Raw genomic sequence first — 15,744 nt, 5'->3', positions numbered from 1 at the left:
CCACCGTCAGGGAGAACGCAGCAGGGTGAGAAGCATGCTCCGCATCCTGAGCTCCAGTGCTGCAACCTATGGCAGCCGACATTTTCTGGTAACGTCAGCGGGACAGTGCGTGTAGAGAGTGCTGCGTGTCCAGAGGCAGTTAAGGCCGCGCACGTGCAAAGAAATGTGGGCCAGTTGTAGGACATTAGGCCATGGTACCATATGCTGGAAAGCACACCTGAGCTCACGTTTGATTCCGGGATTAGTGCAGCCCTCATTGCTTTGGCTGCACAGGCTCATGGACTAGGGGCTCAACAGGTAAAACCGGAGACTGCCCGTTGCCACCAGAAGCTGGATCGCTGTCTGTGGAGACCCCATCTATGGACACTACTCTGACCTCTGCCAGTACTACAACCCTCAACGGATCATCTGCGGTGGAGGAGCATAAGGACATGATAAGTTTGATAATTTGACTGCTGTCATCTTACGTTTGCTCTTTTTTCAAATTTAGCTGTTTATATCCCTGCGAGGAGTTTTCTCCTTTGTGTTAATTAAATTTAAATTGTTAAATTGTTAACCCCTGCTCTGTCTCCTTTGTGTCACTGCATCCTGCAACCTGCATACAACGTTACCCAGACTATCCCACTGAACATTCGCTCTCCTTTTACCATGGGCCTAATAATCTCAGACCAAAGAACAAACATATAATTTCAAAAGTCAACATATAGATAACAGTCTATTCCTCCTGGCTTACTGAAAATAGACATCTGGTCAATTAAGATAAAATGCTGTGTCATCAAAGTCCTGTTGAAAGTTAATAGCTGCTGAGTAAAAAAATGGATTGCATACGGACAACACAGATGAAGAGTGAGAGGAAATCAATTGATTCCAAAGAAGATAATTCAGTTAAAACTTAAAACACCATTGGTGTTTTCCAAAATTGTCTTCAAAATGACACGTGCACATTCCCTATCAGGGTCCACCAACACTGGGTCTACAGTGATATGTTATTTTTAATTAGGTGCACATGTATGACAATGGTTGAGGCAACTGCAGATCTTCTTTCTTCCTATGTTTATCTATTTGATAACTCGGGTGGCATGTTATATAACTGACAAGATAACAGTCAGCTAAATGTACATGACAAGATCTTGGTGCACGTGTTTATCTGTCCAGGACTTTGAATCCTCTCTAAAGTCACATGAGTTCTGCTATTTCCAAAACCAACAAATCTTTTCTACTATTGCAACCACGCTGTTGACTTCATTATCTATGGTCCTATGATGCTTTTTTTACAGTCAATCAAGCAAATAAGGTACTTAATTTTCTATAGTTTTGCCTGCAATTCATTGGATACAATTTTTTTAGTGGTCTTCAGAATTATTCTATTTGCACTTTTTCACATGTATAAGGCCATGTTCACACTTTGCGGGTTTTACCGCGGATCTGCGGTGATTTTGATGCTGCGGGTCCGCAGCAGTTTCCATTGCGTTTACATTTACATATAAACCCTATGGAAACCGCAAACCACTGTGCACATGCTGCGGGAAAAAACGCGCAGAAACGCAGCGGTTTACAACCCGCAGCATGTCACTTCTTTGTGCAGAATCGCTGCAATTCTGCACACATAGGAATGCTTCGAACCGCTTACTTCCCGCATGGGGCTGTGCCCTGGGAACCATATTTGTGTGTAAAAAAAAGAAATAAAATAAAAAATAATGATATACTCACCTCTCAGCGCTGCACGCGGCCATCTGGTCTGGGTTGCTGTGCGAGCAGGGCATGAGATGACGTCGCGGTCACATGACCGTGACGTCGCGGTCACATGACCATGACATCAAGAAGGTCCTTCTCGGCACAGCATCTTTGGAACCGGACCACCGCGTGCAGCGCCGAGGAGATCGGGACATCAGAGGGTGAGTATATAACCAATTTTTATTATTTTTACCATTACTATTGATGCTGCATATTGCTGCATATGCAGCATCAATAGTATAAGAGTAAACCCGCAGCGGAAACCGCAAAACAAACCGCGATAAATCTGCAGGGATAACCGCAGCGGTTTTGCCCTGCAGATTTATCAATTCCGCTGTGGGAGAACCCGCAGAGGACGCCGCAAAGTGTGCACATAGCCTAATAGTATATAATGCATATGAGCTATGCATATAAACATAGTAGCATACAAACTCCTAACTGGTTAATCTTCATTGGCCATAAAAGTGTAGAGTATAAAAATATAGATGAACACTGTACATGGGAGATGACATGCTGCAGTGTAAAATAACACAGGTTGGAAATTTGGGAATTGAGAGTTTGGTAAAAGACAGAACTCAACTTTTCATGGACATACTCTGCAACATATTTTGTAGAACTTTACAAATGAGAGAATATATGTAGATACAAAATCAGGTATTACAGACAAAATAATGAACAATTCAAACAACAGGAGTGAGGTACCTGCTCAAAAGAGCTTACAATCTATGTGGAGATAGGGGTTAAAGTAGTAAAAATGTTTGTTTTGTGCAATGGTCCAGCCATCTTTTACAGTAAACATTAGCCTGCACAAGCCAGTCATCTAGCTAGTATCTTTGTGTGCATAGACGTGGTGTTCGATTGAGTACACAGGATGTGAATTACTGTTGGATAAAGGGATCATCCATAGAGGAATAATGAACAAGAGATTGTTTACAGAGAAGAGTTTGAATAAGGAATAACATAGGTCTGCCTAAAATCTTGTTGACTTAGGGCACTCTTAAAACTGTGAATCTTGGAAATTAACCTTGCATACCTTTGGTAGTGCATGCCAGAAAATTGGTGTAGCTTAAGAAAAGTCTTTTATTCAGGAACAATTGTTTTTGCATTTTATTTTGCTGATATTTCAAGATTTTAGATTTTGTGTTTTGGGATATCTTTTTTTATATTTTTCATTGTACATCTAAATTAGAATTGATTTATATTCATTTTCTTTAGTTCAAATAAACAGATATTTTTTAGTTTGGAAGCTTTTAAGCGATGACAAAGGCTTGAATGTGAGATTTGAAGGACAAAGCAGAGTCAAAGATACAAAACATTAGATCTGAGAAGCACAAAGTACAGAGTTCACCATCTTCAGTAGATTGTCTGAAGATCGTCAGCACAGAAAGAAAAAGCCCCTACTTGGTTTGAGATGATATTGTTTTGTTGGTATATTATGCAGTCATAGCAGCTTGTACCTGTTCACGCTTACTTTATTCTGTTTGGAGGTGCTGGTCAGTTTTTTGTTGTATCTATCTATCTATCTATCTATCTATCTATCTACACTCCTCAACATTGAAATTGCAACACCTAGGGTTGAGCGACTTTCATTTTTTTAAGATCGAGTAGGGTTTTGGGAAACCCGATTTTGTCCAGAGTCGAGTCGAGTGCAGTCGGCCGATTGTCGCTAAAAGTCGGGGATCGACCGAAACACGAAACCCAATGCAAGTCAATGGGGAAGCATAGTCGGCAGTGAGTGGAGGCCAGGAAAACACCTACAGTGCCCATTTTAATGCCAAAAACATCCATTCTTGTTTCTGAAGCTTGTCAATCTTAATTAACTTTATAATAATAGTTGGGCATAGGAAATTGGGGGTCATTTGGCAAAAGTTGTGGGGGGAGTAGGGCTGGCTCAAGTTTTTCGTGGGCCCAGGAAATGCGGACTACGTCACGGCGGTGTTGCAGGGAGAGGTAAGTATTTCAACGTTGCAAGTGCTGTGATCCTGAGCAAGCAGGGGGGGCCCACTCGTTCGCATTGGCACTGGCACAGGGCCCCTCAAAGTACGGCGGTGTGTTTGCATGGCGGGGGCGCCTCCCACCAGCAGCGACACTTTTGCGTACTCTGAGGGGCCCTGTGCCAGTGACGTCGCCAACGAGTATGCCCCCCGCACCTGATGAAGGAACCTGCACTTTCATCTGCACCTTCCTCTTTGTCCCTGTGTAAGGTGGTATAACATGCGGGAAGGGGAACCTTACTTTCAGCAGGGTCAGATTCTGGCTGTGTAGAGTACAAGGGAAATGTAGTGGTCTAGGTCAATGTACCAGCAGACTCATCTAGCAGTGGCTGGGCAATGGGCAGGATGAGGAGGAAACAGATATAGGGCCAAAGAATAAAGTAGGCTAAATGCAGATCAAAATTGGTAACAGGACTAAACAGGCGGCATTGCTTTGTTCAGTGGAGTAGCAAACCCAAGAGCAGCAGACACTGTTTCAAGGGCCTAACCACACTAGTAGGCCAAATGCAGTTTAATATCTGATAGTATAGGCCGAAAGCCAGAATGTGGAAGCTCAGCTTTGTTCAGTTGAGGACAACACCAGGCAGGGGCAGACACCTTTAGTAGGCCGGAACAGCCAATTTCATTTTTAAAAATCGTAATTTGGAACAGAAGGTTGAAGCACAGCTTTATTCAGTTGAGGACAACACCAGGCAGGGGCAGACACCTTTAGTAGGCCGGAACAGCCAATTTTAAAAAAAAAACAGCAGTTAATAAGAGGCAGAAGGTAGAAGCTCAGCTTTATTCAGTTGAGGACAACACCAGGCAGGGGCAGACACCTTTAGTAGGCCGGAACAGCCAATTTCATTTTTAAAAATCGTAATTTGGAACAGAAGGTTGAAGCACAGCTTTATTCAGTTGAGGACAACACCAGGCAGGGGCAGACACCTTTAGTAGGCCGGAACAGCCAATTTTTAAAAAAAACAGCAGTTAATAAGAGGCAGAAGGTAGAAGCTCAGCTTTATTCAGTTGAGGACAACACCAGGCAGGGGCAGACACCTTTAGTAGGCCGGAACAGCCAATTTTTTAAAAAAACAGCAGTTAATAAGAGGCAGAAGGTAGAAGCTCAGCTTTATTCAGTTGAGGACAACACCAGGGAGGGGCAGACACCTTTAGTAGGCCGGAACAGCCAATTTCATTTTTAAAAATCGTAATTTGGAACAGAAGGTTGAAGCACAGCTTTATTCAGTTGAGGACAACACCAGGCAGGGGCAGACACCTTTAGTAGGCCGGAACAGCCAATTTTTTAAAAAAAACAGCAGTTAATAAGAGGCAGAAGGTAGAAGCTCAGCTTTATTCAGTTGAGGACAACACCAGGCAGGGGCAGACACCTTTAGTAGGCCGGAACAGCCAATTTCATTTTTAAAAATCGTAATTTGGAACAGAAGGTTGAAGCTCAGCTTTATTCAGTTGAGGACAACACCAGGCAGGGGCAGACACCTTTAGTAGGCCGGAACAGCCAATTTTTAAAAAAAACAGCAGTTAATAAGAGGCAGAAGGTAGAAGCTCAGCTTTATTCAGTTGAGGACAACACCAGGCAGGGGCAGACACCTTTAGTAGGCCGGAACAGCCTATTTTTTAAAAAAACAGCAGTTAATAAGAGGCAGAAGGTAGAAGCTCAGCTTTATTCAGTTGAGGACAACACCAGGCAGGGGCAGACACCTTTAGTAGGCCGGAACAGCCAATTTCATTTTTAAAAATCGTAATTTGGAACAGAAGGTAGAAGCTCAGCTTTATTCAGTTGAGGACAACACCAGGCAGGGGCAGACACCTTTAGTAGGCCGGAACAGCCAATTTTTTAAAAAAACAGCAGTTAATAAGAGGCAGAAGGTAGAAGCTCAGCTTTATTCAGTTGAGGACAACACCAGGCAGGGGCAGACACCTTTAGTAGGCCGGAACAGCCTATTTTTAAAAAAAACAGCAGTTAATAAGAGACAGAAGGTAGAAGCTCAGCTTTATTCAGTTGAGGACAACACCAGGCAGGGGCAGACACCTTTAGTAGGCCGGAACAGCCAATTTTTTAAAAAAACAGCAGTTAATAAGAGGCAGAAGGTAGAAGCTCAGCTTTATTCAGTTGAGGACAACACCAGGCAGGGGCAGACACCTTTAGTAGGCCGGAACAGCCAATTTCATTTTTAAAAATCGTAATTTGGAACAGAAGGTAGAAGCTCAGCTTTATTCAGTTGAGGACAACACCAGGCAGGGGCAGACACCTTTAGTAGGCCGGAACAGCCAATTTTTTAAAAAAACAGCAGTTAATAAGAGGCAGAAGGTAGAAGCTCAGCTTTATTCAGTTGAGGAAACACCAGGCAGGGGCAGACACCTTTAGTAGGCCGGAACAGCCAATTTCATTTTTAAAAATCGTAATTTGGAACAGAAGGTAGAAGCTCAGCTTTATTCAGTTGAGGACAACACCAGGCAGGGGCAGACACCTTTAGTAGGCCGGAACAGCCTATTTTTTAAAAAAAACAGCAGTTAATAAGAGGCAGAAGGTAGAAGCTCAGCTTTATTCAGTTGAGGACAACACCAGGCAGGGGCAGACACCTTTAGTAGGCCGGAACAGCCAATTTTTTAAAAAAACAGCAGTTAATAAGAGGCAGAAGGTAGAAGCTCAGCTTTATTCAGTTGAGGACAACACCAGGCAGGGGCAGACACCTATAGTAGGCCGGAACAGCCAATTTTTTAAAAAAACAGCAGTTAATAAGAGGCAGAAGGTAGAAGCTCAGCTTTATTCAGTTGAGGACAACACCAGGCAGGGGCAGACACCTTTAGTAGGCCGGAACAGCCAATTTTTTAAAAAAACAGCAGTTAATAAGAGGCAGAAGGTAGAAGCTCAGCTTTATTCACTTGCAACTTCTTGGCAATAATATAAAGAGAAGACGCGACAGGACAACACTCGGTGGATGCCATATCTGTGTTTTCAATGGAAAAAAACCTTTCAGTTAACTACTTGCAGGAGAAAGTTTTTGTAGCTGGTGGCCAATTTTTGTACTGTACCAGTTTTTTGTTGTATGTGTTTTTGTTTTTAATGTTAAAATGTCTGCATTTGATATCTCTCCAGTATTTTCTTTTTTATAAGCAAAATACTGCAGTTTTACATCGGTTACATGGATACACAGGCAGCAGTGTTGTCAGCGGGGGAGTATTTAAAGTAGGGACCGCAGACAGGCTATCAAAGGCCTAAAATAACAAACAATAGGCTCATGGCAGTTTTACATCGGTTACATGGATACACAGGCAGCTTGGTGGTCAGTGGAGGAGTATTTAAAGTAGGGACCGCAGACAGGCTATCAAAGGCCTAAAATAACAAACAATAGGCTCATGGCAGTTTTACATCGGTTACATGGATACACAGGCAGCTTGGTGGTCAGTGGAGGAGTATTTAAAGTAGGGACCGCAGACAGGCTATCAAAGGCCTAAAATAACAAATAGGCTCATGGCAGTTTTACATCGGTTACATGGATACACAGGCAGCTTGGTGGTCAGTGGAGGAGTATTTAAAGTAGGGACCGCAGACAGGCTATCAAAGGCCTAAAATAACAAACAATAGGCTCATGGCAGTTTTACATCGGTTACATGGATACACAGGCAGCTTGGTGGTCAGTGGAGGAGTATTTAAAGTAGGGACCGCAGACAGGCTATCAAAGGCCTAAAATAACAAACAATAGGCTCATGGCTGTTTTACATCGGTTACATGGATACACAGGCAGCTTGGTGGTCAGTGGAGGAGTATTTAAAGTAGGGACCGCAGACAGGCTATCAAAGGCCTAAAATAACAAACAATAGGCTCATGGCAGTTTTACAGCGGTTACATGGATACACAGGCAGCTTGGTGGTCAGTGGAGGAGTATTTAAAGTAGGGACCGCAGACAGGCTATCAAAGGCCTAAAATAACAAATAGGCTCATGGCAGTTTTACATCGGTTACATGGATACACAGGCAGCTTGGTGGTCAGTGGAGGAGTATTTAAAGTAGGGACCGCAGACAGGCTATCAAAGGCCTAAAATAACAAACAATAGGCTCATGGCAGTTTTACATCGGTTACATGGATACACAGGCAGCTTGGTGGTGAGTGGAGGAGTATTTAAAGTAGGGACCGCAGACAGGCTATCAAAGGCCTAAAATAACAAATAGGCTCATGGCAGTTTTACATCGGTTACATGGATACACAGGCAGCTTGGTGGTCAGTGGAGGAGTATTTAAAGTAGGGACCGCAGACAGGCTATCAAAGGCCTAAAATAACAAACAATAGGCTCATGGCAGTTTTACAGCGGTTACATGGATACACAGGCAGCTTGGTGGTCAGTGGAGGAGTATTTAAAGTAGGGACCGCAGACAGGCTATCAAAGGCCTAAAATAACAAATAGGCTCATGGCAGTTTTACATCGGTTTCATGGATACACAGGCAGCTTGGTGGTCAGTGGAGGAGTATTTAAAGTAGGGACCGCAGACAGGCTATCAAAGGCCTAAAATAACAAACAATATGCTCATGGCAGTTTTACATCGGTTACATGGATACACAGGCAGCTTGGTGGTCAGTGGAGGAGTATTTAAAGTAGGGACCGCAGACAGGCTATCAAAGGCCTAAAATAACAAATAGGCTCATGGCAGTTCTACATCGGTTACATGGATACACAGGCAGCTTGGTGGTCAGTGGAGGAGTATTTAAAGTAGGGACCGCAGACAGGCTATCAAAGGCCTAAAATAACAAACAATAGGCTCATGGCAGTTTTACATCGGTTACATGGATACACAGGCAGCTTGGTGGTCAGTGGAGGAGTATTTAAAGTAGGGACCGCAGACAGGCTATCAAAGGCCTAAAATAACAAATAGGCTCATGGCAGTTTTACATCGGTTACATGGATACACAGGCAGCTTGGTGGTCAGTGGAGGAGTATTTAAAGTAGGGACCGCAGACAGGCTATCAAAGGCCTAAAATAACAAACAATAGGCTCATGGCAGTTTTACATCGGTTACATGGATACACAGGCAGCTTGGTGGTCAGTGGAGGAGTATTTAAAGTAGGGACCGCAGACAGGCTATCAAAGGCCTAAAATAACAAACAATAGGCTCATGGCAGTTTTACATCGGTTACATGGATACACAGGCAGCTTGGTGGTCAGTGGAGGAGTATTTAAAGTAGGGACCGCAGACAGGCTATCAAAGGCCTAAAATAACAAATAGGCTCATGGCAGTTTTACATCGGTTACATGGATACACAGGCAGCTTGGTGGTCAGTGGAGGAGTATTTAAAGTAGGGACCGCAGACAGGCTATCAAAGGCCTAAAATAACAAACAATAGGCTCATGGCAGTTTTACATCGGTTACATGGATACACAGGCAGCATTGTTGTCAGCGGGGGAGTATTTAAAGTAGGGACCGCAGACAGGCTATCAAAGGCCTAAAATAACAAACAATAGGCTCATGGCAGTTTTACATCGGTTACATGGATACACAGGCAGGCAGCTTGGTGGTCAGTGGAGGAGTATTGCAAGGAGTGTCTGTCCCAGTACTCCCAAAATATAAATAGATGTTAATGTCTCGCAAAACAACCAAAAAAAAAAAAAAAAAAGGTGGCATACTTAGGTACAGGGGTGGGCTCATCTGCTGAGTTTCTGACATAGTAATTTGGCAGTAACTATTTAATGGTGCCAATATAGGACACAGACACAGACTACTTTAAGTTGCATCATAGATGTCTACAAATTTGTATTGTCAGTGCCAGTCAGACATTGAATGATGTCAGCGAATAGACTAAAGATTGGTGGAGCTGTGCGACATAATTTTGCACGTGGTAGAGCACAGTTTGAGCTGGGGGAGGGGGGAACTCTCTTGAGACCGGCGGGACCGCCCCAGGGCCCCTCATGTTACAACGGTGTGTCTGACGTTGGGTGCGCACCACCACCGCCAGAGACACTACATTGTACTATGAGGGACCCAGTGGCAGTGCCGTCGACCAAAAGCGGGCACACCCACCTCTTCAGACAAACAGCAGTCTCACGGGTGCTTGCGCCAAGTCGCGATACCACGGCCCCGTGTGGGGAGTTTGGCCATTTAGGGAGGTGTAAACATGTCGTATGCTGGACAATCAGCTGCAGCAAATTATACATTAGAAAAGTAATTCACAGTAGTCCACAGGCAAGAGCTTTTCATAGGAAAGCTAGGTGTCGGCCGGGCAAGGTGGGGCAAAAGATTTCGAAATCCAGTTGTGGTTCATTTTAATGAATGTTAGATCGTCAACATTTTGGGTAGCCAGACGAGTCCTTTTTTCGGTTAATATTGAACCTGCAGCACTGAATACTCTTTCTGATAGGACACTTGCTGCCGGGCAAGCAAGCTCCTGCAATGCATATTCTGCCAATTCTGGCCAGGTGTCTAATTTTGATGCCCAGTAATCAAATGGGAATGATGGTTGAGGGAGAACATCGATAAGGGATGAAAAATAGTTAGTAACCATACTGGACAAATGTTGTCTCCTGTCACTTTCAATTGATGCAGCAGTACCTGTCCTGTCTGCGGTCATAGCAAAATCACTCCACAAACTGGTCAGAAAACCCCTCTGTCCAACGCCACTTCTGATGTGTGCACCCCTAACACTCCTAGTCTGCTGCCCCCTGGAGCTCGTGTGAGAACGATCACGTGCGCTGTGTGCTGGGAATGCCTGAAGCAAACGGTCAACAAGAGTTGATTGTTTAGTTGCTAATATTAGTTCCAAGTTCTCATGTGGCATAATATTTTGCAATTTGCCTTTATAGCGTGGATCAAGGAGGCAGGCCAACCAGTAATCGTCATCGTTCATCATTTTCATAATGCGTGTGTCCCTTTTTAGGATACGTAAGGCATAATGCGCCATGTGGGCCAAAGTTCCAGTTGTCAAATCTCCTGTTGTGATTGGTTGAGGGGCAGTTTCAGGCAAATCTACGTCACTTGTGTCCCTCAAAAAACCAGAACCCGGCCTTGCCACGCAACCAATTTCCAGTGCCCCCGGGAAAGCTTCCGCATTAAAAATATACTCATCCCCATCATCCTCCTCGTCCTCCACCTCCTCTTCGCCCACTACCTCGTCCTGTACACTGCCCTGACCAGACAATGGCTGACTGTCATCAAGGCTTTCCTCTTCCTCTGGTGCAGACGCCTGCTCCTTTATGTGCGTCAAACTTTGCATCAGCAGACGCATTAGGGGGATGCTCATGCTTATTACGGCGTTGTCTGCACTAACCAGCCGTGTGCATTCCTCAAAACACTGAAGGACTTGACACATGTCTTGTATCTTGGACCACTGCACACCTGACAACTCCATGTCTGCCATCCTACTGCCTGCCCGTGTATGTGTATCCTCCCACAAAAACATAACAGCCCGCCTCTGTTGGCACAGTCTCTGAAGCATGTGCAGTGTTGAGTTCCACCTTGTTGCAACGTCTATGATTAGGCGATGCTGGGGAAGGTTCAAAGACCGCTGATAGGTCTGCATACGGCTGGCGTGTACAGGCGAACGTCGGATATGTGAGCAAAGTCCACGCACTTTGAGGAGCAGGTCGGAGAACCCAGGATAAGTTTTCAATAAGCACTGCACCACCAGGTTTAAGGTGTGAGCCAGGCAAGGAATGTGTTTCAGTTGGGAAAGGGAGATGGCAGCCATGAAATTCCTTCCGTTATCACTCACTACCTTGCCTGCCTCAAGATCTACTGTGCCCAGCCACGACTGCGTTTCTTGTTGCAAGAACTCGGACAGAACTTCCGCGGTGTGTCTGTTGTCGCCCAAACACTTCATAGCCAATACAGCCTGCTGACGCTTGCCAGTAGCTGGCCCATAATGGGACAACTGGTGTGCAACAGTGTCATCTGCCGATGGAGTGGTTGGCCGACTGCGGTCTGTGGAAGAGCTGTAGCTTCTGCAGGAGGAGGAAGGAGGATGAGGAGGATGAGGAGGAGGAGGAGGAGGGGGTGCGAACGCCTACAGCCAACTGTTTCCTAGACCGTGGGCTAGGCACAACTGTCCCGAAATTGATGTCCCCTGTGGACCCTGCATCCACCACATTCACCTAGTGTGCCGTGATGGACACATAACGTCCCTGGCCATGCCTACTGGTCCATGCATCTGTAGTCAGGTGCACCTTTGTACTCACAGATTGCCTGAGTGCATGGACGATGCGCTGTTTAACATGCTGGTGCAGGGCTGGGATGGCTTTTCTTGAAAAAAAGTGTCGACTGGGTAGCTCGTATCGTGGTTCAGCGTACTCCATCAGGGCTTTGAAAGCTTCGCTTTCAACTAACCGGTAGGGCATCATCTCTAACGAGATTAGTCTAGCTATGTGGGCGTTAAACCCTGTGTACGCGGATGCGAGGATAAGTACTTCCTTTTTCTAACCAGAGTCTCATGTAGTGTGAGCTGAACTGGAGAGATGGAAATCGTGGAACTTGCGGGTGTGCCGGTGGACATGGCAGACTGAGAGACGGTTGGAGACGGTATTGTTTCCGCCGGTGCCCTAGATGCAATATTTCCTCCTACAAAACTGGTGATTCCCTGACCCTGACTGCTTTTGGCTGTCAAAGAAACCTGCACAGCTACTGCCGGTGGCGCGGAAAATGGTGGCCTTACAGTGACGGAAGGGATGTTGCGTTGCTGACTAGCTTCATTGGCCGAGGGTGCTACAACCTTAAGGGACGTTTGGTAGTTAGTCCAGGCTTGAAAATGCATGGTGGTTAAGTGTCTATGCATGCAACTAGTATTGAGACTTTTCAGATTCTGACCTCTGCTTAAGCTAGTTAAACATTTTTGACAGATTACTTTGCGCTGATCAATTGGATGTTGTTTAAAAAAATGCCAGACTGCACTCTTCCTAGCATCGGATCCCTTTTCAGGGACTGCAGACTGAGCTTTAACCGGATGGCCATGCTGTCCTCCAACAGGTTTTGGCTTTGACACGCGTTTTGGGCCAGATACGGGCCCGGCAGATGGAACCTGTTGCGATGTTGATGCCTGCTGCGGCTCTGAAAATTATAATAATGGATTAAAGGGTTTTCAAATTCCAACTAATCATATAATAAACCCAAAACAATCTTTATTATTAAAAGGGCAACCATGCCACCATAAGTGACCAAACCACAAAAATAACCAAAACAACGAAAAGAGTGTCCCACCCAATTAAAAAACTATGGGGTATAACTAGCAATCCCTACGCTGATTCCTAGATGCTACCTGCCTGCCGGCGGAGGTTGGCACCCTAGGGGGGAGCGTATTTGGCGCCCCCGCTCCTCGATGGCTGACCCTAGTGGCCCTAATAGACCCTACAGCCTCTAGTGGATCCCGCTACCCGTAGGTTTAAGGGACCCCTAAATCTAAACAGGCTGCAACTGTCTAGGGAAAACTAACCCCCATATATGTTAAAAACAATAGAACACATGAGGACTAGACCGGTGATAGATATGAAAAGTCAGGGCAGATGAAGGTACCCTCCTTTTGTGGCTACTCAGCTGAAAAGCTCCTGTCACTGAGGACAGGGGCTATCAAAAAGATAATAAATAAGAAAAAATGAGATATACACTGAACACCAAGTGTATACAGACACTAATAGTCACTTAGATCTTGTGCTCTATCAGCATGATCCAACACCACCTATATAACCTATATTACCACAGTCCTAGTATCAATATAAAGCCTGTAGATGCTTGTAGGTCACCAAATACCGGTGATATACACATATATCCCATCTACTGCAAAAAATAGACTGTCAATCTAAATACTATTGGTGTTCAGTAGCCACAGTAGAAACAGATATAAGGTAATCATTGATACTCATCTGTATCATGCCCGACTTTTCACACCGTCTGTCCTTTCAAAATTAACGCCTCAACGCGTTTCGCCTGCCTAGGCTCATCAGGAGGCCCGATGACTTGATAGCTCTGTGTCCCAAATATAATGGCTAAATGCCCGCCGATGTCAACTCACTTTTATTTCCCCCGCTTGTTTCGCCGTGTCCAAGCCACTCCCCATGGCTTCCTACCTCGCGTTCTCATCCTCTGCAAATGATTTCCAAGCGCATGCGCGAGCTGGAGCGCAACTGCGCCCGTGTGTTCAAACCACTCCCCTGGCTTCCTGCCTCGCGTTCTCATCCTCTGCAGATGATTACCAAGCGCATGCGCAAGCTGGAGCGCCACTGCGCCCGACTGTTCACACCATGCTCATCCCGGGCATACAAGCGCTTCCGGTTCATCCGGAAAACTACTTCCTCTGCGTAATAGCTACACGCTAAACATGAGCATGCAGCTATATTCGGTTGCCTAGCAACCCACTGGAAGCGCCTGTTTGTTTAAACTACTGCCCCCAATGTTAAATTACTTCGGCGCAATTCATCTGGAAACTACTCCACACATTACTGAGGTGCTCACCATGGGTATATTGCTAGAGCGGGTTAAAAAAACCAAATTTATAGGAACGCCCATTCCTTTAGATACCTTCAGACAGAAACCGGACGGATTGGGATCATGCCTGTATCAAGCACCTCCCTCCGCCCCCAGACTGTCAACAATACATAGGGCACTCGCACAAAAAAACCCCGCTCTTTCTTGTGAAAATCACGTATAGCTGGGAGAAAATAAAAGTTAGTGCAAAAAAGATAGACAGTATCTATGATAGAAACTATATAGTATATAAATATATATCATTTCTAAAGCTACGAAATCCATGCATCAGTTTGAATGGTACAGTTGCCCAGGACCCTATCATGTTACTATTTTATACGGGTATAAAAAGGAAAAATCTTACATATTACATGAGGAATATGGAGTTACAAGAAACAGGCATATGAAACCTGTTCATTCAAACCAAGCGGTTCCCGGGACTCCATTCTAAAAATCCATTCGCATTCACGGCGTAGGATAGATTTATCCAGGTTGCCCCCCCGGGGGTTTGTACTCACCACCTCCATGATGGTAAACCTAACTCCCATTACGTCATCACTATGATGGGAGCGCATATGTTTGGCTAATGGGGTGTCCCGGTTATTTCTGATGTCACCCATGTGCTCCCCCACTCTTCTCCTGAACTCTCTCTTTGTCTTGCCCACATAATCTCTAGGGCAAGAGCAGGAGGCCACATATACCACGCCAGTAGTCTTACAATTTGAGAACTCTCTCTGGTAAAAGATTTTCCCCGTAGATGAACTCTGGAAACTTTTGCCCGGTTTCATCCACTTACAAAGGCTACAGTCTCCGCATTTAAAAAAGCCACACGGTCTCCTATCCAACCAAGTATTCCCAGGCCTGGGTCTCTGATATTGACTATGTACAAGCATATCCCTAATTGACCTGCCCTTCCTAAAGGTGATGTTAGGGCGGTCGCCAACCAATTCCTTCAGGTCAGGGTCAAATTTAAGGACGTCCCAGTGTTTTGTAAAGATCTTTCTTATATCCTCATGTCGTGAATCAAACGTCCCAATGACCCTCACCACATCCCCGGGATCATCCTTCATACGTTTTTGTAACAGCCTCTGACGATCCGTCATTCTAGCACAATTAAAGGCTGTATCAATAATGTGTCTCGGGTACCCCTTCTCATGAAACCTGTTTGACATATCTGCCGCCTGACTTTTAAACACGTCAAGTCTGGAACAGTTTCTCCTCAGCCTAAGAAACTGTCCCTTAGGGATCCCTCTCTTGAGGGGAGTCGGGTGGTGACTCTGCCAGTGCAGAAGACCATTAGTGCTTGTAGGCTTCCGGTATATGCTCGTGGAGACTCCTCCATGTGTCTCCTTTTTGATTTTAATGTCCAGGAAAGCCAGTTCCATCTCGTTAATTTCAAAAGTAAATCTAAGGCCCAGATCGTTGATGTTCAGGACCCGCAAGAAATCATGGAACTCGTCCTTTTGCCCCGTCCACACTACCAGCACATCATCAATATATCTATACCACATGGATATATGTTGATGCCACCACTCCTCCTCACCCCCGAACACCACAGTCTCCTCCCACCAGCCCA

This window comes from Ranitomeya variabilis, chromosome 1, assembly GCF_051348905.1.
Source record: "Ranitomeya variabilis isolate aRanVar5 chromosome 1, aRanVar5.hap1, whole genome shotgun sequence".
Classification (NCBI taxonomy): Eukaryota; Metazoa; Chordata; class Amphibia; order Anura; family Dendrobatidae; genus Ranitomeya; species Ranitomeya variabilis.
The sequence above is the reverse complement of the archived record's forward strand: the minus strand, read 5'-3'. Positions refer to the sequence as shown.